General features: G+C 43.1%; 1 protein-coding gene and 1 pseudogene across 5 annotated transcripts in view; one reads left to right on the top strand and one right to left on the bottom strand.

Annotated features, from left to right (window-relative positions):
• Positions 1-23,125, top strand: part of GMDS (GDP-mannose 4,6-dehydratase) — a 453,335-nt gene that overhangs the window by 345,923 nt on the left and 84,287 nt on the right. The window lies entirely within an intron of this gene.
• Positions 17,211-18,290, bottom strand: LOC146347329 (uncharacterized; annotated as a pseudogene).

The raw sequence follows: 23,125 nt of genomic DNA, 5'->3' as shown, positions 1-23,125 counted from the left end.
AGATAATTTAATCACATTAATCAGATTCTGTGTGCAGTCAGCATGGGATTCTGGAAAAGAACTTACAAAGAGAGACCCATTCTCCAAATACTACCAGCTTTCCCCACTTTGTGGTCATTTTGTACAGTTGCTGCATTTTGATTTCTGATGCAACTCGGTCATATGAAAGCAAAAGGCCAAACACCACATACTCTTGTAGTGCCTTCCCTGGTTGCTTCCCCATCGCTAAGCTCTGCCTATCCGAACTGGGCTGCGGGGGAAGAGAGCACTGAGGAAGGAATCATCTTGTACCACATGCTTCCCTTCCATTATTCTAATTCTGGCATTCTCCAGCATCACAAAACCAGAACATCTGCAGTGCAACAGAAGTAGAAGAATTGGCTTTTGCATATACTGAAGAACGGCATGCAAAGAGTGAGTAGAGAGGAACTATTCTCTTTCTCTCACACACACAATCCTAAAACTTGGCTCCTCCAATGAAATTGATTAGCAGGGTGATGAGGACAAACGAAAAAGTATCCTTTTATGCAACACATAATTAAGTTAGGGAATTCATTATCGCTAGGACAGAAGTTTTTTTAAAAAAAGGGATTAAACAAAAGAATAGATTTAAAAGTAACTATTAGCTATGATGGGTAAAAATGGAACCTCCTTGCTCAGAGGCACTGTTGAGGCACATCAACAGTGGCACATCACCAATAAAGAGGACAAAGGTGGATACAGGTTTACATAAAATTGGATATACTAATTTATATGTATAGATGCAAATGTAGAAATAATTATTATAATTTAAATAGAAATGCAATACATTATTATTATTATTTACAATATTTATATGCTGCTCCATATCTAGAACAGATTTCAGAGCAGTGAACACAAGAAATAAAACAGTAAAAGAATAAAAAGATTAAAATACTACATTAAAATTATATTTGTTTAAAAACACAGTGCCAATAGAAACCATGGTCAGTTAAGGAATGCCTCCTGGAACAGTGCTGTTTTCAGGAGGTGCTGGAAACAACGCAGTGTTGACACCTGCTTGACCCCCAGGGACAGGGAATTCCAAAGGAAGGGGACCACCATACTGAAGGATCTTCTCCTGGTGGACTCCAATCAAGCCATAGGTCCATGTGGAACCACCAGGAGCAAGCCCTCTGATGACCTCAGTGACCAAGCAGGTTGGTAAAGGAGAAGGCACTCTCTCAGGTATCCTGGTCCCAAACTGTTTAGGGCTTTGTACACTAGTACTAAAACCTTAAACCTTAATACATATCAGCATAGTTGGGAAGACTCTCACCAAGTTACCTGTGTGCTTGCAAATACAAAGTTAATTGTCCAAACTTATCCTTTTCCTTCACTTGAGCTCTATATTTTATTGCAAAATAGAATAGGACAATATGAATAAAAGGTAATGTAAATAATCAAAAATTAAAAAATAAATTCAATAGTAGCCCCAGTGTCACCCACTCTCTGTTTAAGTCCTGTTGACATGAAGCTTGGGGACAGTTTATCCCAGAAAGCAGTTGATGCTAACTGTTGATGGGCAACTTCAAGGCCCCTGCTTTGCCTTCTTATGGTTCTTCATCTTTAAACCAGATTTGGATTAGTCAGCCCTTCAGACACAGGATGCTTCCAAATTGAGGACTATCTCCTGCAAGTAGGACACATGACCACCTAGGGTGCAAGCCTCTGTTTCCTAGATGCTGGGGACAAATATTAGGCAACTATTTCCAACATGATTTGCAACTATTTCCATCATAACTTGCTTACAAGATTCCCAGAAGCACCTTGCTTGTCACTATTGCTTGGATAGTACTTGTGGTCTGATGTAGCAAATTATTTCTAATGTTATTAAGGTAACAAATAATTGAATCCAATTTACCATCTTTGTTGTTTCTAATGGGTATAGGAAGAGGGGGCACAGAATAACTTTTTGAAGAAGGCACCATTTTAAACAATATTGCAAACAGGAAGGATGAACTGATATCTATTTTTTTCCAAACGGGAAAAAATGAACTTACCCAGCAGAAGAGGTAAACCGCTTTCTGTCTATGGAAAGGGTATTGACAAGTAGGGATTCTTTGTAAGCCTCCAGCTAGAGTCCAGACATGGACTTTAAGGATTTAGGTAATATAAAAATAATTTACAAAAATAAGGCATCCACATCAGCTATGCACATCAGCTATGCCTACTTTTAAAAATCTACTTTTTTCCATGTAAGATTACTAGGAATCACTAGAAAAATTAACCCTTATGCGGTGGAAAAGGGAATAATAATTTCCTCTGTTCTAGTCTGTCCAACTCCTAAATATGTTTGAGCTGCAGAGACTGGAAACTAAAATTAATGAAATCCTTCTAACTTCATCTAGAATGGCAGATTATCTGGATTCATTATTGTTTTGCTCGCCTGCAAGTAGTGCAAGTGACCTACTACTAAAGAACAGAGCAACAAAAAAAAATAAACTTTTTAAACTTTTTAAACATGTGACTTAATTACTGTCATGATTTCAAAGGGGAAATGAGGTAATGGACTGTGTTCCTTATATGGCTTAAATGCCACATGTAAGAAAGAAAGATTGAGGAATGGTGCCCTTAGTAGACTGTTTTTAACTTTCTTATCTTACTTCTTCCTATCTAGGAAAGTGGAATGCTTTACACATTAGATCACAGGGATTTTTTGGTGAATTTTTCATTGGAATAGTTGAGAGCATAGAATCAGTCTTGCAAAAAGTTTGTTAGTGCTGATTCTAGATGCGAGGGAACTTATTCAGTTCTTACTATTGTAGCTTAAAAGTGAGGAGGGTGGCAGAATCCCCAGTCTTTTCCCCACATCTGAGAAGTAAATAACTTTGTAATCTGTCCAGACAATTTTCATTATTGGGTGGATTAAAAATATAATAAACATACATACATACATACATACATACATAAACAAACTCTTCTGAGCACCCATAACCTAGCATTTACTGGAAATGGAAGTATCGAAACCTTGCCATGAGGGTGGATTTCCATACCTCCTTTGCAGAGATCCCTGGCTATAAACTTTCATGAGTGTATATAATCAGAGGAAATTCACATGCTACAATTAACTGACTCAGAAACAAGGTGTCTTCTGTCTCAGGGAACTCATCTTCTTGCATGGAAACTCCCTGGATGTCATATTAAAGGAGTTGAGCTGTTTCTTTTGCATAGTTTCCAGCCATATGCAGCTCAATAGGAAGGCTGGTCCTAACCAAGCCCTTCTTTTTTTGCATTAGTAGATAGTAGGGTGTGTAAAACTCTTAATTAATGGTCCAAAATTGTAAATTTATATCCTCAATGAGTGACGTGTGTTTAATATATAAGCCATGTGGTGTGTATGTGTAGGTAAAACAGTGTGAAGTATGCACGTGGATTGAAGCTGGATTTCCATGTGCACTCACAGTGCCAAAGTTCGGAGCTTTTGGTGCTTCCTGTCCTGTGTACAATGCACATATGAAGTGTTTATTTCCAGTGATGTGCCTAGTGATTTGCCAGGGCTGCTTTTCCAGTTAATCGTGCTTCCAAATAAGCTTTTTGCATGTGTGGTTGTATGCATGATAGGGAGCATTTTATTTTATTTGTTTATATAATGCATTTGCAACTCTTCAACCAGAGCTCCCAGAGACACTTACATAACTGGGTTTAAAAACAAATACAGAAGACAATAAAATACAATAAAATGAGCAACAAGATTTCCAGTGTTAAAATTCCATTATGCCCAGAGGTGGAGCACTACAGCGAAGAAAGCCCTATTTCTCGTGTCTCCTAAGCATCTAGTATATCAAAGCCTGTAGACTTTTTGGAGTGGTAAATGCAAGCTCATGTGCTAAGCCACCCTCACATCTGTAAAATGGCCATGATTTTGTGATCAGTGCAGGAAACAAAGTTTGATTCCAAACTATTTAATTGTGTATTTGTTTGTTTATTACATTTCTATACTGCCCAATAGACAAAGGTCTCTGGGTGGTTCACAAAAATTAAAAGCACAAAGTACAGAATAAAAACAGTATAAAATATAGATAAAATACAGAACTGCAATATAAAAATACAACCAGAATAAAACCTAGCGGAGTTTTTATAAAACAATGCAGCGATTTAAAACACAGTAACAGATTTAAAACAGCAAAGTTAAAAGACTATAATGATAAAATGCTGGGAAAATAAAAAGGGCTCCCACCTGGCGCCCGTAGGAGTACAATGTAGGCAGCAGGCGAACCTCTCCAGGGAACTCATTACACAGCCGGGGTGCCACAGCAGAAAAGGAAGGGGGCAGTGAGGTCCTTCTTAGTCAGTGTATACCAACAGATAATGTTGCTTTCTAAATCACATGGGGAGCCTACCTGAATAGAAAAGGTTCTCTGTTGTAGAAGTTTGCCTCCAACTTAAGGAGGGCAATGAAGACAGTGATGGGGGTGGGAAGAGTCCTTTCCTTCATCACATGAGTAATTTGAACACCTAAGTAAGCTATTATGTCCCTGATTAGGTACTTGATGATAAAGTTTATATGACTAATGTAGGTCAGTTGTTTTCAGTGTTTCATTTCTAAGGTAAGAGATACCAGGCTTCAGACCTGGGCTGAATCTACACATAGCTGTTATACCATTATTGTACCATTATCATAACTATTGGTGTCATCTGTACCAGTAGTTATGATAACGGTATGATAATGGTATGATAACAGCAGAACTGCTATGTGTATATTCAGCACTGGAAGTCACTTTTTTTAGACCTGGAAAGCCTAATCACTAATCCCAGCTGTGTAAGGACTAGCTGATGAAGGAAGGGCACATTGCATATGTGCAAGGACACCCTTGTTATTTTTATTTCACATGTTACAAGTCTGACCCTGGACATTTTAGAAACAACTTTCAGGGCTAAGCCATGATTCAAATTAAGCCTGGTAATTTTTGTACTCACATTCCCACATTCATAAGTTTCCAAAGCTAGGCATTGTATACATACTACTGGAGGTGTTCCTTCATAACGTTATTGAGAGGTTGACATTGGAAATGTTGCTCCCTGATAGCCCTAGCTTCATCTGCTGTAGGTACTTGAGCAGAACAGTGGATATGTTGTTGTATAGATCGTGTGCTGTTAAAGAGATAGAGGCCAGCAGTCCCCACTACAATCTCTCTGTGTCTTACATTCCACAGACCTTTTAAATTTTTTGGCATGGATAAGATAGTGAGAGATTATACTTCTAACTAGAAACAAATGTATTACATAATTTAGCACTGTCATTTTTTGCATCCCATTATTTTTGTTACTCTACTGTGGTATCATATTTATTTCAGTTTATAATTTGGGGTTAGATAAATGTTTTCACAGAGAAGTTAAAAGTGTGCACTGTCGCACTGGAATCAGTGTGACTGCACGTTATTATACTTCCTAAGCAGATATGTTGAATAAAGTTTTTGAACTGTCTCTCAAGTAAACATGATTAGGGCTTCAGATTGCCAATTGAGTTTCAGATGGACTTGTTTCAGTTAGCTATGACTTGTCTTCTCTTCCTGATCAGAATGCTTATAGGTGTGAGAAAAGGAGTCAACTAGTATGATCTATTTTCATTTCTGTGTTTCTCCTCCCTAGATTCACATGTAGTTATCTGTCCATACTTATACATATTTATTCATATAAACACACACACACACACACACACACATTCAGTGGTGGAACTAGAACAAAATAGTGGAAGAACAGTGCAAGCCTCTCCCTTCCATGACCACCGAACCTTTCAAATGAATGGCTGATTCCACAAATGCCCTATTTGTATAGATGGCTTGATTCATTCTGGGGGTGACCTGCATGGTGGAGGGCAGGGGCTTGCACTGCTCTTCCAACACGGTATTTCAGCATTGCCCCAAGCTCATCCATGGCTGTTTGTTTCAAAAGCTCCCAATTAGAGCTAATTCACGCAACCAAATTGGAATTTTGAGAATGAGTTGCAGGGATTTGGCACATAGAGCCACATACCTTTCTCATAACTCAGCCTATATTCATTGTGCCACTGACAAAGCTGCTGGAAGTGGAGGCTCTTATCACAACCATTTCAGCCTGTAGTGGTTACTGGACAAACGCTGTTTCCAGTTGTGAGATCACTGAATGTAAGCAGTCTTACAAAGAAATTTATTTGTGCAAGGGACAAAGCATAAAAAGAGCTGTACTGTAGTACAAGCATCTCATTTAACACCTCAAATTGCATATGTGGGCTAGATTCCAATAGCATTAGGAAATCTTTGGTGGATAATAATCTGAAGTGTAAAAGCCAGCAGCTGTAATTCAACACAATTGATAATCTTTGCTTAGTACAGTCTTCAAGCTAAATTATCATGGAAACTAATTAACTTTTTCACAGAGACAGCGCTTCCATCAAGATGAAAAGTAAGGTCATTGGCAGGGTAAGCACAATTGCGTGCATTGCCTTTGCTTGTTCCATATGGGAATTTAGCCTGATGACCTCAACAACTCACAGGTATCTTAAAGACCAGAACAGTGAAACCCATCAGTGCATCACATTTTGCCAAGAGACTTTTGTCAGTCTTTTTGTGTGTTTCTATGCAGTTTGTGCTTTCTTCTCTTTGCCTACTTTTTTCCCTGTTGAGATAATTGTTGGGGGGGGGGATACAATTGATATAGAACACTTTGAATCTTGTCATAATTATGGAGAAATAAGTAGAATGAAACTTTTACTTCACATAATTGTTACCTTGAGGTTATCAGCCTTGTTTTACTATGCCATGCTGACTTTCCTGCATGCTTGAGGGGTTTCTTGTCTAGTTCATTTTTACTTTTTCTGGGAACCTTTGTGCTGCCTGTATCACAGCTAAGTCCTTGCTGCAAAATAAAAAATGAACCCTCAGGGATACTTCAACTGAAGTTGCCTGTCCAAAAATAAAAGAGTGCATATCAAAAATTGTCTGGGGCACAAACAGATTCAAAGTATCATTTATTGCTGAGAAAACAGGCTTTCTTGGCAAAGTGAGAATCTTCTGCCTTTTGACTGACTCTGTACAGGAAGGAGCCATATCAGCATTCTAGTCCAATTCAGGATTTGACAGTGCCCAAGGGAAAGGATGCGTCAGCTTTAAGGCATCCCCCTCACACCCTACAGAACTTGGACATATTAACATATATAACATCATGTCTGCCTTTAAGAAACAAATATTGTTTTCAGAATCAACTTTCACAGTTTTTTTCTGACTTTTTAAAAAGTATGTGTGTGTGCAAGAACTTTAGAGCTTTTAAGAGGAGCCAGTTTGACTTAAAATTCAGGTTGGCTGACTACACATCAGTCATCAGTATGAAATTGAATTAGCTATATGTGATTAGCAATGTGTAAATAGATGTACTTGAAAGGTGATAAAGAGAAGTGTTCCCAAGAGATTTGGAACCTCAGGATGTGTAATTTATTTATTTATTTATTTATTTCATTTCTATATCGCCCAATACCGAAGCTCTCTGGGCGGTTCACAAAAATAAAACCAAACAACACACAATAAAACAAATTAAAATATATAGAACATTAAAACCACAATATAACAATACAACCACAATAAAACCTAGCAGCAGTGCAGGAGTTTAAAATACAGATTTAAAACAGCAAAGATAAAAATTTAGAAAGCTAAAATGCTAAAATGCCTGGGAAAATAAAAAGGTCTTCACCTGGCGCCGAAAGGAATACAATGTAGGCGCCAGGCGAACCTCACTAGGGAGCTCATTCCAGAGCCGGGGTGCCACAGTAGAAAAAGCCCTCCTCCTAGTAGCCACCCGCCTCACTTCGTTTGGCAGGGGCTCACGGAGAAGGGCCGCTGATGATGATCTTAAGGTCTGGGCAGGCACATATGGGAGGAGGCGATCCTTCAGGTAACCTGGCCCCAAGCCGTTAAGGGCTTTCAATGTTAACACCAGCACTTTGAATCGGGCCCGGAAATGGACCGGCAGCCAGTGCAGCTGGAAAAGTACTGCCGTAATATGAGCTCGCAGGCCAGTCCCTGTTAACAATCTTGCTGCCCTATTTTGGACCAGCTGAAGTTTCCGGACCGTTTTCAAAGGCAGCCCCATGTATAACACATTGCAGTAATCCAGACGAGAAGTTATCAGAGCTATCATGGATAACTGTAGCTAGGCTATCTCTGTCCAGATAAGGGCGTAGTTGGTATACCAGCCTAAGCTGATAAAAAGTGCTCCGTGCCACTGAGTTCACCTGTGCCTCAAGTGACAGTTCTGGATCCAAGAGCACCCCCAAACTATGAACCTGATCCTTTAGAGGGAGTGCAACCCCCTCCAGAACAAGTTGAATATCACCTAGCTGGGCAGACGAACCACCCACTAACAGTACCTCCGTCTTGTCTGGATTGAGTTTCAGTTTATTAGCCCTCATCCAGTCCATTACTGTGCCCAGGCACTGATTCAGAACAGCCACTGCCTCACCTGGTTTTGATGAGAAAGAGAGGTAGAGCTGGGTGTCATCTGCATATTGAAGGCACCTCAGCCCACACCTCCGGATAACCTCCCCCAGCGGTTTCATGTAGATGTTAAACAGCATGGGGGATAAAATAGAGCCCTGTGGAACCCCATGGCACAGATCAGTAATCCCCCAGCACCACCTTCTGGAATCAGCCATCCAAGTAGGAGCGGAACCACTGTAGTGCAGTGCCTCCAACTCCTAACCCAGACAACCTATGCAGAAGGATACCATGGTTGATGGTATCGAAAGCCACTGAGAGGTCCAGGAGAATCAACAGGGTTGCACTCCCCCTGTCCCTCTCCCGGCAGAGGTCATCCCACAGGGCGACCAAGGCAGTTTCTGTTCCAAAACCAGGCCTGAAGCCCAATTGAAATGGATCTAGATAATCCGTTTCATTCAACAGTGCCTGGAGCTGTCCTACAACCACCCGCTCAAGCACCTTGCCCAGGAAGGGGATGTTGGCCACTGGCCTGTAATTGTTAACATCCTCTGGGTCCAGGTTAGGCTTTTTCAGGAGTGGTCTAATTACTGCCTCTTTTAAAGCGGCAGGCACCACTCCCTCTCTCAAGGAGGAATTTACAACCTCCTGGACCCAGCCGGACAACCCCTCCTTGTTTGATTTAATAAGCCATGAAGGGCAAGGGTCAAGCACACAAGTGGTCGATCGGACTTGGCCAGGCACCTTGTCCGCATCCTCAGGCCTCAGTAACTGAAACTCATCCAATAAAACTCATCCAATAAAACAATAAAACAGACGGTGCTCTGAACGCCTCTACCAATGGAACTGCATTAATGGTGGTGTCCAATTCATGACGAATCTGAGCGACTTTATCCTCAAAGTGCTGTGCAAACTTGTCACAGCGTGCTACCGAGGGTTCCACCATCTCTCTCTCTCTGGCCCAGAATGTAACAGGCTGCGAACCACTCGGAAAAGCTCCACTGGATGACACAGAGAAGATGCAATGCTGGTGGAAAAGAACTGTCTCTTTGCCACCCTCACCGCCACAGAGTAGGCTTGATAGTGGGCTCTTACCTGTGTTCGGTCAGACTCAGCACGAGTTTTCCTCCACCTGCGTTCTAGCCATCTCCCCTCTTGCTTCATTGCCCTCAGCTCAGGTGTATACCAAGGAGCTGGCCAGGCTCTGCTCAGAGGGAGAGGGCGCTTGGGCGCGATCGTGTCAACCGCCCGTGTCATCTCTGCATTCCACAGAGCGACCTGGGCTTCGATAGGAGCACCAGCCATACCAGCAGGAAAATCCCCCAGAGCCCTCTGGAATCCATCGGAATCCATTAATCTCCGGAGGCGGACCATTTTAATAAGTCCCCCACCCTTGCAGAGGGGGAAGGCTGCCAGGAACCTAAACCTCAGCAGGAAGTGATCTGACCATGACAAAGGGACAGATGTTAATTCCTCCACTTTCAGATCACCATCCTCCTGCCCAGTCAAGAAAACCAGATCAAGCGCGTGTCCTTTTATATGCGTTGGGCCGATGACATGTTGGGACAGCCCGATGGTTGTCATGGCGGCCATGAAGTCCTGAGCCGCCCCAGATACAGCAGCCTCGGCATGGAAGTTGAGATCCCCCAGGACCATCATCCTAGGGGTCCTCAACACCAAGTCCGAGACCACCTCCGTCAGCTCAGGCAGGGAGTCTGATGGGCAGCGGGGTGGGCGGTACACCAACAGAATTGCTAATCTGTCCCGGGTACCCAACACAAGGTACAAACACTCAAGATCTGCACTCGAATGAGCAGGAAGCCTGGAGAGGGAGATTGAATTCCTATAGACCACGGCAAACCCCCCTCCCCGACCCTCAAGTCGGTGTTGGTGCTGCACCGAGTGCCCAGGAGGGCACAGCTGGGAGAGAGGGACCCCTCCCAGTTCCCCACCTAGGTCTCAGTAATACATGCCAGGTCAGCCCCCTCATCCACAATCAAATCATGGATGAGGGAGATTTTATTTTGGGCCAACCTGGCATTCAGTAGCAGCACCACCAGACCCGAGGGCAGATGGGTAAGGCTGCCAGGAACCATCAGGTTGGGGGAAGAACCAGAAGAGGGGACAGCTGTAAGGTGTCTAGCCCCTCTTCTCCTCAACTGCCCTGTTAATCCCCCAACACCATACCTCCCCCTGCCCGTGACCACAGTTATGGTGGCACCTCTCCGACCCCCTGAGTTGCCCAATAGTCCTCCCAGGCACATATTAAAATGTTAGGATATAAAATGCACAACAGTTTAAAAGAATATAAAAGATAAAAGAGGTAAAAGAGAACAGCAGCTAAGAACGAGCAGATAAAGTCCACGTTTGCCCCATTCCCCTTGTTTTTAAAGCTGCTGCCCTCTGCTGCTGCTATTTGCTGCTGGTATTGTGGCTGCTGGTGTCTCTGGAGAGGCAGGTGGGTGGGTCTTCAGATCCTACACGACTCCAAGTGCGATGCTAAGTGTGCACTTAGCAACGCACTTGGCGCGACGCCGAGGCACTGCCTCTGGCAGCCCTGCCTTAAGTACCTGTGGGCGGGGGCAGAAGCAGGCTCAGGATCCACCCGGTGCAGCTGCTGGCTGGTCCTCCTTCCCCCAGGCTCCTTCCCGAGCAGCCTCTGGCAGCCCCGCCTTAAGTACCTGTTGGTGGGGGCAGAAGCAGGCTCAGGCTCAGGATCCACCTGGTGCAGCTGCTGGCTGGTCCTCCTTCCCCCAGGCTCCTTGTAGTTTCTCCTAAATTAGTGTAGTTTCATTTCCTGTTCTCTGTATTGTCATTTTTTCCCCTTATTCACTGAGATATTGAATAATATTCTTGGCACTATCAACAGTTTGCAGAAGCTATACCTTTCTTAGGAAATGGTTTCAATTCAGACTTTTTGATTTTGGGGGCAGGATCCAAACATTCCTTGGGCAGAGAGAGCTTCTGTGTGTACATGGGAATTTCCACATGTAGTCCAGGCTTTCTAAATTGACTCTTCCTATTGCAGCCCCTTTTGTCTAGCCCCACTTCATCCCAAAATCCAATCAAGAAATTGGAAAATCTCTGGGAATCTCAATGTATGCATAGAAGCTCTTAGACATGGACGTGGGACACTTCAGTTCCTATGTCTGTATCTTGCCATGTCTGCATACCTGTGAAAAGATGTTGTGCGTACATGTAAATGCATGCCTCTTGCTTCCTTACGACCAGTATACTCCAGATTTCCATCACACATTTCATTTTTATTTTATAACTCATTGGGATATTACATAATAAACATGTCTGTCTACGTTTTACTCAGGAGAATTACCCCCAACTGGGAAACATAATATTCGAATTGATCCTAAATGGAAATAGGTAACTGTGTGAAATCTATGACCATCTGCTTTACAGTCTTGTAAAAGAGTGAATTAGATATTACTTAAAAGTAACTGGGTACATTTCTATGGTATCCACTTCCTTTGCATTTTTTCCTCCTTTCTCCTCCCCTGAAACACTCGTAAATATGAGATTCAGAGCTGATTTTATGTTCCATGTCAATTGCCTTGCCTGGTGAAGATTCTTCACTTTAACAAACCTTAACATTCTTGATTTCTTTGTATCGTTGAAGGCTCTTCACATAGTACATGTATACTTAAAAATGTAATGTATGGATGAAATAAATACATATTCAGAAACATGCATATAATAGGTTACATACATAGACTTGTTTGATCACTATGATCTTGCAGGGAGTCCTTGCTGTCTGTGCCACACCTAGCAGAGTCCTATCTGACAGCAACATGGCAACAGGCCTTTTCTGTGGTTGCACCATTCCTCTAGAATGACCTGTCCTCTGTGATACATCAGGCACCAGCGATCATGTGCTTTGGACGATTACTAAAAACTTGCTTGTTTATCCTGGCATTTCCCAACCATTAACTTATCTAAATGCTGTTATGCTTTTAATGATGTATTATTTTGTAATATGCTGTGAACTGTTTTGGGATTTTTAAAATGGAAAGTGATATATAAATGTTCTAAAATAAATAAATAAGGTACAAAGATAAGAGTACTAGCATTAGCTGTAACTCCTTGTCAGGTGTACACTTGGTACATAAACCCATGTCTGCTCCCTTTTCATATCCTCTGTAAAGGCCATTCCACACACTAAGGCTTTCTTCACACAGAGCTTTTGAGATTGAGATTGCTCCCTCGTGGGCATGGAAGTTTGCAGGCTCTGTACATGACGACATGTCCCTCCAGGGTGTCTCCTGCACTAAATGCACTTTGTTCCGTTTTTAAATAGATTGCAGATAATGAGCTATCAAATTACCCTGTTGTGTTCTGCTTGAGTTCCCTCCATGAAAAGAGGAAAAGCTGCAAGAAGAGGAGCGAGATCAATGCAAGATAATAGAAGACTCAGATATGGGGAGAAGGAGGGAGAAAGGGGAGGGGGGAAAGGAAGCATGTGAAAAAGGGAATTGTTGGGATCCGGAAGCAGAAAGCCCCGTTTTAAATGCAGCATTTTAGGCTGGTGTAGAGATGCCCTAAGTGATGAGGGAGCAGAATCAGAGATATCTTCTTTAAAAAGGGATACTTCCTGAAATGTTTGGTCATGCAAATTACAAAAATAAAGCCTATTCCTCCCCTATCTAGGCTGGCTCTGCCACTAAAACAAAAAGGAGTCTTGCCTGTCTTCAGTTGCAAAATAGAGGAGAATTATAACACACTTTCCCATTTTTGTTTTAAATTATCCCACATTTTTGTTGTAGCATCCAAGGTGGTTTACAATACTTAAAGCTACTGCAGCAACAAACCAGCCAAACATCATCTAGACCATACATGAATGCTCTTCCTCTAGTAATTTAGCATATTTTTCCTCTTGCATGGCACTGTAAAATGTACCTATGATCATAATGCACTTGTACCAAAAGCACAAGAAAAGAGAGTTGACTTGACCCAGCATCTAAATGTAAACAGCATCTGCACTAGGCAGGCATCCCTTAAAAATATTTTCCAGAGCCATGGTGGGTGCTCTTATAGAGAAGCCCTCTCCCATTATTGCTGTCTGCTGAGATGGCAGCATCCACAGAACGCATCTGAGGAAGATTAAAGGAAATGATTTGGGGACCATGCAGACTTTCCGATACCCAGGTCCAATGACTTTTGGAGCTTTATAAATTAAAACCACTACTTTGAATTGTATCCAAAAGCAAACCAGGACACAGAGAAGATCTTTCAGCCAGGTGAACTATGAAGATGAAGTTTCTGAATGGTCTTCAAAAGCAGCCCCCTCCCCCATACAATGCATTATAGCAGCCTTCCCCAATGTGGTGCCCTCCAAATGTTTTGGATTACAGCTTCCATCAGCCCCAGTCCACATGGCCAGTGGTCAGGAATGATGGAAGTTATAGTCTAAAACATCTGGAGTTCACTGCACTGGGGAAGGTTGCATTACAGCATTATAATATAGATGTTGTGGGAGGATAGATAACTGTGGCAAGGTCATCTCTTTCCAAAAAGGGAATGCAGCTGGTGCACTAGCTGAAGTTGGTAAAATGTGTTTTATGCCACATATGTTATTTGAGCTTCTATTAATGCCAGATCTAAGACTACACCCAAGCTGCAAACATGTTGCTTAAGGGGGAGCATAACCACATCCAAAATAGGTTGAATAATACCCTTCTAGTTCACCAACTCACATTCAACCAGCAACCAGCACCAGCATCTCATCAGGAGCTTGAGATGACCTCAGTGACCATAATTCATACTGTAGGGAAAGCAGCGCCCCACAATTCCACTCACCATAGCAAGTGTGCCACCATTTTCTGTCAAACATGACAAGCCCAGACTTCCTTTGAACCTTGGAATAATTATTCCCCACAATTGTGCTATACATTTAAGAACTTATTTGTTTATTTATTTAATAGATTCATATACCACTGACCAAATTTTAAAATATCTCTAAGCAGTTTACAAGAAAATTCAGTATGTTTTGATATACATTAAAATACCACTAAAATATATAATAATTGCTAAAACATTTATAGAAAGCATTAATAAAAACATTAAAACCAATACAACACTATAATTAACAAACTGGGCAGCACATTCACACATATTTTAGGATCCTATTTGTGTCAAAAACCAGAGGAAGCAGGAAGAACTGGTGATAGAGGAAGACAAGTCCAGAAACATAGGACTCTGTAGAACAAATCCAAACTGTCAAGAATATACATTTTCTTCCATATTATGATATGGTGACTCAGTTCACATGTTGGGAAACTGAGCATGACTTGCGGCATCCCAACATGTTTATCAGTAAAAGATATACTGGATCAATAATGTTAATAAGAAATAGAAAAAAATAACTATTTTATTTGTAAGGGAATTTTACAGAGAGGATTAAAAAACATTTTTCTCCATGGCTTCATTATTTCCAAACATTTTATATTTCTAGTCTTTCTATAGAAGTCTTCTTATTACATATTTTTTAGAAATCATTTGTGGAGGAGTAACGGCTTGGTAACAATATATAAACACCTTGTCTTAAATTCTGAAAGAAAATATTTCATAATCCAAAGCTGTTCAATTTTCCAGTTTTGGGGGAAAATAACCAAAAATGGTCTGGGGGGGGGGGATGGGGGGAAACTGTTTGTTTTCTGATTTTCCCAATTTGTTCCAGGCCTTCACATCTCTAGTATTGGGGAATGCGATCTGTCAGGTAGCCTGGTCCCAAGGTGTTCAAGGCTTTATATGCCAACACCAAGACCTTGTATTTGGCTTGGTAGGTTATATTATAGGTTGCCAGTGCAGTTTCTTCAGCACTGGTGTAATATATGCATGGCTAGGAACCCCACTCAGCATGACTTATAAGAACCTCTAAAGCAGAGTGCCTCAGAAGTGCAGTGTAAATGCATAAGGACGCAATCCTATGGGTTGTGACCTGCATGCTTGTAAGCCCCCAAACTCAGAGGCTTGTGAATATCCTATGCAAAGAGGGTGGTGCCTGGCGCCTCCCATGCTGCATTTAAGCTAGGCGGGTGATTTCGCCCATCTGGCAGAAGTTTCGGCGGGGAAGGAGGCTGGGGTGGCGATAAGAAAAAGTGTAAGCCAACTACCCTGGTCTCCCCTCCCCGCCACCAGGAACGTCCCCTTTCCCCTGTCTCCATACTCTAGAGAGATAGCTGGCGTGGTTCTCTCCATTGCTGGCTACAAGAGGGATGGGGCGGAGAGCACCATTTCCTGGAAACAAGGTTGGTGTCGTGTCTCTGACCTCATAGCCAGGAAACTGAAGAATCCTATGTCCCCCAGACGCTGTCTAGGGGACATAGGATTGCTCTCTAAATAATCCTCCATCCCCAGGTGGAGAGGTGGAGAGAGGATTGTCCCTGACCTCACATTGAGTTTTGCAGCTGCATTGTGAGGTCAGGGACAAGACACCTACCCTGGGCTAAGGGAAGGTACTGGTCACAGCAAATTTTGGGTTGGGTATGAAAGCTAGCCAAAATTTGTGAATCCCTCCAGGAAAGTATTTTTGTACAAAAAGGGTTGTGTATCATTACAGGGAGTAAGTATGGTGAGATCAGGGCCAGAGTAATGATCCTAAATCTTTGCATTTTTGGAGTATAACTATATTGGCCAAAGAATAACAATTATAGTTACTAAGAAAGTCAAAATAGAATTGCTTATATTCATATTATAGTCATAGTGTAGCGAACTCTACATTGTGCCAGACAGTCCTCCCCTTCGCCCCCCACAAACAGATAGGTCCCCTGTATCTCCTTAGATTCCTGCTGCTGTTATCCAGTTAATGTCGCAAATACCATCATAGGCTCAAATTTCCAGCAGTGAGCCACATCAAGACAAAATCAGCTGGAGACGTTTTTGTGATTTCATGCTGCTTGAATGGTATCAGTTTTAACAGACTTCTGTGTAAAGCTCCTTAAGGGCCATTATGAACATTACTTAATATTTAAATATAGATGTGCCACTTACCATTGTAGCAGTATAGCACTAAATTAGGCAGTCTGTTCTATGGTGGTGAATTCAATATTCACTATTCTAAAGCACAAGGCCATCATGTACAGAACAGAAACACTCCTGCCCTCAGGTCATTCTCCTCTGAGTATTCCTTCTGCCATTTCAGTGTGTTAATAATGTCTGTAATTTATCTCCTTTCTGTCTTTCATAGGAATTTTAAATATGATTCAGTATCCCTCCTAATGCAGCCTCTGACCTTGGCATGTCAAATGAATGACTTGAGGCCTAAAAATGTCCAAGTTGCTCATTCTGTGAGAACATTTGCTTAGAGATTGTTACAAAGATTGCTAAGTAAAAGCCAACAGCTTGCTTCTCCTGCCATTTAAGTAAGCAGTTAGAGCACATGTGAAGGACATATCTGAATATGTTCATGTTTCTGGACTGTCTTATAAGGTATACATATAATTGAACATACTTTTAGAGATTAGGAGTTCCTCATGTGAGATCCAGTGTTCATTTTCTTGGGATATTGTGTGTTAAATTGTAAGTGAAACCAGCCAATTTAATACTTTAACATGAAACTGACATGGGTGAGAGAAATTTATTTATTTATTTATTTATTTAATTTCTTGGTCACTCATCTGGCTGGTCACCCGGCCACTCTGGGCGATGTACAATATAGGGTGTTTCAAATTGATGGACCCAATTTCAAAGCAGTATATTTCACGATGGCAACATGTTACATTTACACCAAAAGTTACAAACGGTTTAATGAGTTATCAAGTTTTACTAACCATTTTATAAATGCTGTATGTGCCCTCCACCTGCTGTACGGACAATATTGAGACGATAGTTGAATTCATCCCAAACGCCTCTCAAAGTGTCTTCTTCCACTGAAGTCACCGCTGCTGTGATTCTGTTTTTGAGGTCATCCAGATTAGTCGCTAATGGTGGCACAAAAACATGTTCTTTTATGTATCCCCACAAGAAAAAGTCGCAGGGTATATTGTCTGGAGATCTTGGGGGCCAAGGGTGTAGTGCCAAGTCTTGGGGTCCCATGCGGCCTATCCAACATTGAGGCAGTGTGTCATTTAGAATATTTTGAACCTGCAGGTGCCAATGTGGCGGTGCTCAGTCTTGCTGGAAAATGAAGTCATAGGAATCTTCATTAAGTTGTGGAAAGAGCCAGTTCTGCAGCATTTCGAGTTACGTTTGCCCCATAACTGTGTTTCCCTCAAAAAAGAAAGGCCCATAAACCTTTTTTTGAGAAACGGCACAAAACACGTTCACTTTCAGGGAATTACACTCATTCTCTATCGTTTCGTGTGGATTCCATAATCCTCATATGCGCACATTGTGATGGTTAACTTTACCACTTAGATGAAACATTGCTTCATCACTAAAAATCAAATGCGGTAAGAAGCTGTCGTCCTCCATGTTCTGTAACATCGCATCACTAAATTCTACACGTTTTCCTTTGTCACCTGCACGAATAGCCTGTGCCAACTGCAACCAGTATGGCCTCATGATTAAACGTCGCCTTAACACACACCAGACAGGCGTATGAGAGATCGCAAGTTCTCGGCTGGCACGACGAATGGACTTGCGCAGGCTATGCTGAAAACTCTCTTGAATTCTTCTCACGTTTTCCTCTGAAGTGTGTGGTTGCCCTGTGCTCTTCCCCTTACATAAACAGCCTGTTCCCTCAAATTGTTGATACCAACGACGAATGCTCTTTGGCATTGGCGGATCAATGCCAAAACGCCGTTGAAACGCACGCTGCACTGCGATTGCGGATTCAGTCTTGCTGAACTGCAGAACGCAAAACGCCTTGCGAATGACTGAGGCTAGAGGCTGTTTGTGTGCTGAGAGAGGCATCTAGCGGTAATCATTTGAAACTCTATGCCCCACCCTTTCAAGTGGTAAGAGTTTCATTCATGGGCAGTTTGTGGTTGCAGTGATACAGAGATTTCAAATCTGGTCCATCTTTTTGAAACACCCTGTAATACAACAGTTTAAAACAATAAAATTCCACATTAAGACATTGTATTTCTAAAAATACTCTAACCCACCCCAAATGCCTGCCTGAACAACCACGTTTTAAATGTGTGGCGGAAGCTCATTAAAGAGGAGGCATGGCAGAGTTCCCTAGGGAGGGAGTTCCACAGAGTGGGGGCCACCACAGAGAAGGCCCTGTCCCTCGTCCTCACCAGCCTAGCTGTCCTGGCTGATAGGACAGACAGAAGGCCATCCAAGGCTGATCTTGTTAAGCAGCCTGTCTGGTGTTGCTGGAGGCGCTCCTTAAGATAGGCTGGGCTGGAACCATATAGGGTCGTAAAGGTCAAAACCAACACCTTGAATTTGGCCCAGAAAACAACTGGTAACCGGTGCAACTCCTTCAGCACTGTAGTAATGTGATCACACTGGCAGCTGCCTTTAATCAGGCAAGCCACCGCATTCTGCACTAGCTGCAGCTTCCAAACCATATTCAAGGGTAACCCCACATAGAGCTCATTACAGTAGTCTAGACAAGAGCAGACCAGGGCATGTACTACCTATGGGAGCAGATGGTCGGGAAGGTAGGGGCGCAGCTGCTATATCAGATGGAGTTGGTACAGCACTGTCCAGCTCACAGCTGACACTTGAGCCTCCATGGACAGTGGGGAGTCTAAAATGACCCCCAGGCTGCGGACCTGGTCTTTCAAGGGTAGCCGTACCCCATTCAACCCCAAGTCAACATCCCCCAAACTCCTCTTGTCTTCCACCAAAAGTACCTCAGTCTTGTCATGGTTCAGCTTCAGCTTATTCCTCCCCATCCAGCCACTCACCATCTACAGACATTCGGACAAGGATTCTACGGCCAACCTTGGTGAAGATTTGAATGAGAGGTAGAGCTATGTGTCATCCGCATGTTGATGACACCGCACCCCAAACCTCCTGATGATAGCCCCCAGCGGCTTCACATAATGTTAAATAGCATCGGTGAGAGGATGGAACCCTGTGGCACCCCACAAGTGAGCGGCCACAGGTCCGAAACCTCATCACCTAGTGCTATCCTCTGGTACCTGCTGGAGAGGAAGGACCGGAATCACCATAATACAGTGTCTCCAATGCCCAACCCCTCCAGGCAGTCCAGGAGGATACCGTGGTCAATGGTATCAACAGCTGCTGAGAGGTCGAGGAGAACAAGGAAGGAGCATTCACCCCTATCCAAAGCCCTCCTCATATCATCCACCAAGGCGACCAAGGCCGTTTCTGTCCCATGCCCAGGCCTGAAGCCCGACTGAAATGGATCTAGATAATCGACTTCTTCCAAGTGTGCCTTCAACTGCATCGCTACCACCCGCTCAATCACCTTGCCCAAAAATGGCAGATTCGAAACTGGGCGAAAGTTGTTTAGGACTTGGGGATCCAAGGAGGGCTTTTTTAAGAGCAGTCTTATCACTTCCTCTTTGAGGGCTGATGGCATCACTCCCTCCTCAAGGGAGGTGTTCACCACTGCCCTGATCCCCTAACCCAGGCTGTCTCTGCAGCTCATAATGAGCCAAGATGGGCAAGGATCAAGTAAGCAGGTGGTCGGCTTTACAGATGAAAGCACCTTGTCCACTTCATCAGAAGGAAGAAGCTGGAACCAATCCCACAAAACTGGTCTGCCACAGGCCGCCTCTCGCTTGCTAACTGTATCCACGACACATGGAATAACACTCCTGATCTGATCAATTTTGTCCACAAAGTGCCTTGCCAAAGCCTCACAGGAGGCCTTAGAATGCTCTAGCAGTTCCAGAGCAACTGGACCAACCAGGCTCTGGACCATTTGGAACAGCCTCCTGGGTCAGTACTCTGCAGATGCGATAGAGGCAGCATAATATTCCTTTTTTGCTGCCTTCACCGCCACGTGATAGGCTGCAGATACAGCTGTAGCCCGTGTCTGATCGACTTTGGAGCGAGACTTCCGTCACCAGCGCTCTAGCTGTCTCACCTCCTGTTTCAGAGCTCGTCACCATGGATTGAACCATGGTGCAGTTCGAACCCTGTTCAGGGGGAGAGGGTGTTTCGGAGCCACCCAATCTAATGCCTCAGTGAAATAATGGTGTTTAGAGTACTATAAATGGATTATTGATCAGGGTGCTTCACATATCGAGGGGGGGTTTTACCTACAAGGTGACTTACAGCACAATCCTATACAGGCTTATTCATAAGTAACATTGAGTTCAATAGGACTTACTCTAAGGTAAGTTTGCATAGGAGTGCAGCCTTAATGTAGTCACCTCATTTGGGTCCAGGTCTTGTGAATAGCTCAAGATATAACTGTGGATGGAATAATCCTACTGAGCTATCCCAAACATCTGGATCCACATGGATCTTTTAATGCAAGGTGGCTGCACAAAATCATCTTCTACTAGAAAATATAAATCCACCCTTAGGTTATTTGAACTCCATTCTAATTCTTACACTGATTTCCCTGGATATAATCTTCATTAAATAATTGAGTCTTAACAGAGCATTTGCTAGATTTGAACGTTAGATTTGAAGTACTACTGTTCCCGTCTTCTGTTCATTATTTGTCTTACAAGCGAACTACTACAGGTACATATAACAAAGCCCCTGCAACTAATTCTTCACTGCAAAGTACCGGGGGGGGGGGATTTATATCAGAGAAGGGGCTGAACAAACCCCTAACCCACCAGTCACTTTTCCCTAGAAACTACCCCCCGACAGCTTTTACTGCCATCAGCGTTTACCTTGCAAACACAGGTTTGGAACCCCACTAGACTAAAAGCAGCAGGTGTGAGGAAGTTTCAGGGAAAAGCAACTGCCAGGATTAAATTTAAGCTGTGCTATCCTTTTCTCAATGTAAACTGCCCCTTGTGGGTGTTTTGCAATGGAAAAAGGGTTGTACAGTCAGGGCCAGAAATATTGGAGCAAGGATAACTGTTTTGGCAGTTGGCCTCTGTACACCACCGCATTGAAGTTGAAAGGAAACACACCCAGATGGGAGCGAAGTCAGGACTTTCAGCTGTAATTCAAGGGGTTTGACAAAAGTGGGGCACTAACCATTCAGGAAGGCCAGCCAGTGGCATGCACACACACACCCCATCATTGGTGGCTCATAAGTAATGGAATGCATGGCTGACAAGCAGCTGCATGGCCAGGTGTGGCCTGTTTCCTGGGTACCCCATGACCAATCAAGCAGATAAAAGGCCTGGACGTGGTTCTGAGTGTTATATTTGCATTTGGTAGCTGTTTACTGGAACCCCCAACATGTGGTCCAAAGAGGTGTCCATGTGAGTGAAGGAGGCCATCATTAGGCTGAGGAAACAAAATAAACCCCTCAGAGAGATAGCAAAAACATTGGGAGTGGCCAATACAACAGTTTGGAACATCTTGAAAAAGAAGGGATTAACTGGCAAGCTCAGCAACAGCAAAAGGCCTGGAAGACCACGGAAGACAACTACAGTGGATGACCACAGAATTCTGCTCAGGGTGAAGAGGAACCCTTTCACAACATCTAGCCAGATCAAGAACGCTCTTGCAGAGGGAGGCATGTCATTGTCAACATCTACAGTCAAGAGACGGCTTGATGAATGTAAATACAGAGGCTTCACAACAAGGTGCAAACCACTGGTAACGCTCAAGAACAGAAAGGCCAGATTAGCCTTTGCCAGCAAACACCTAAAAAAGCCTGCCCAGTTCTGGAATGAGATGCTTTGGACTGATGAGACCAAGATTAACTTGTACTAGAATGATGGGAAGAGAAAAGTATGGAGAAGGAAAGGAACAGCTCATGATCCAAAGCATACCACATCATCTGTCAAACATGGTGGAGGCAGTGTTATGGCATGGGCATGTATGGCTGCCAGTGGAGGCAGGTCACTGGTGTTTATTGATGACCTGACTGCTGATAAAAGCAGCAGGATGAATTCTGAAGTGTATAGGGCTATACTGTCTGCTCAGATTCAGCCAAATGCTGCCAAACGGATAGGACGCCGCTTCATATTGCAGATGGATAATGATCCAAAACATACAGCAAAAGCTACCCAGGAGTTTCTCAAGGCAAAGAAGTGGGCTGTTCTTCAATGGCCAAGTCAGTCACCTGATCTCAACCCAATAGAGCATGCTTTTCACTTCCTGAAGACAAGACTGAAGGCAGAAAGACCCACAAACAAGCAGCAGCTGAAGGCAGCTGCAGTAAAGGCCTGGCAAAGCATCTCGAGGGAGGAAACTCAATATTGGGTCATGTCCATGGGTTCCAGACTTCAGGCAGTCATTGACTGCAAAGGATTTTCATCCAGGTATTAAAGGCAATCCTTAAATTTGAAATGATGTTGGTTTGTTCCATTACTTATGAGCCACCAACGATGGGTGTGTGTGTATGTCACTGGCTGTCCTTCCTGAATGGTTAGTGCCCCACTTTTGTCAAACCCCTTGAATTACAGCTGGAAGTCCTGACTTCGCTCCCATCTGGGTGTGTTTCCTTTCAACTTCAATGTGGTGGTGTACAGAGGCCAACTGCCAAAATAGTTATCCTTGCTCCAATATTTCTGGCCCCGACTGTAAAAGCTTAATTACACACAAGTGCAGTATAATGTGTAGTTTGTCCCTTATAAGATCATTTCAACACTGACAGATACTTAAAATATGTGAGACCAGTTCAAGAACTACTTTAAAGAGTTCCAAAAAGACTTTGCCAAACGAGATGGCAAATCAGCGAC

The sequence above is a fragment of the Heloderma suspectum genome, chromosome 4, assembly GCF_057233095.1.
Source record: "Heloderma suspectum isolate Gila_16-S chromosome 4, 16-S_ref, whole genome shotgun sequence".
NCBI lineage: Eukaryota > Metazoa > Chordata > Lepidosauria > Squamata > Helodermatidae > Heloderma > Heloderma suspectum.
The sequence above is the reverse complement of the archived record's forward strand: the minus strand, read 5'-3'. Positions and strand labels throughout refer to the sequence as shown.